The following is a 982-nucleotide window of genomic DNA, read 5'->3' as shown; positions in this document are numbered from 1 at the left end:
CTTCCCCAAACTGTTGCCACAAAGTTGGAAGCACAGAATCGTCTAGAACGTCATTGTATGCTGTAGTGTTAATATTTCCTTTCACTGAAACTAAGTGGCCAAGCCCAAACCAAGAAGAATTGCCCAAGATTATTCCTCCTCCACCAAACTTTAGTTTGCACTATGCATTCGGACAGGTAGCGTTTTCCTGGCATCTGCCAAACACAGATTCGTCCATCAGACTGCCAGATGGTGAAACATGATTCACAACTCCAGAGAATGCGTTTCAACTGCTCCAGTGTCTAATGGCGGCGAGCTTTACACCACTCCAACCGATGCTTGGCATTGCACATGGTGATCTTATACTTGTGTACGGCTGCTTGGTCATAGAAACCCATTTCACGAAGCTCCCGACAAAGTTATTGTGCTGACGTTGCTTCCAGAGGCAGTTTGGAATTCAGTAATGAGTGTTGCAATCTGAGGACAGACCATTTTTACACGTTACACACTTCAGCACTCGGCAGTTCCGTTCTGTGAGCTTGTGTGGCCTACCACTCCGCAGCTGAATCGTTGTTGCTCCTAGACGTTTCCACTTCACAATAACAGCACTTACAGTTGACCGGGTCCACTCTAGTAGGGAAGAAATTTGACAAACTGACTTGTTGGAAAGGTGGCAGCCTATGATGGCACCTCATTGAAAGTCACTAAGCTCTTCAATAAGGCCACACTACTGCAAAAAAAAATTGTCTTTGGAGATTGCATGGCTTTGTGCTCGATTTTATACACCTGTCAGCAACGGGTGTGGCTGAAATAGCCGAATCCACTAATCTGAAGGAGTGGCCACACAGTACGTACACAAAAGTATCTTCTGTCGCTCAAGCGACGCCATAACACGATTCCCCTTCGATGTGAAAAGCTAATGCAGTAATCATAAAAGGAAACACCTAATTGAAAAGGTGATTTTTTTTTTTCAAATTTATTGTAAAATAAATGTGATTGACCA

The sequence above is a fragment of the Oncorhynchus tshawytscha genome, linkage group LG19, assembly GCF_018296145.1.
Source record: "Oncorhynchus tshawytscha isolate Ot180627B linkage group LG19, Otsh_v2.0, whole genome shotgun sequence".
Taxonomy (NCBI): Eukaryota; Metazoa; Chordata; class Actinopteri; order Salmoniformes; family Salmonidae; genus Oncorhynchus; species Oncorhynchus tshawytscha.
Note: the sequence above shows the minus strand (reverse complement) of the source record.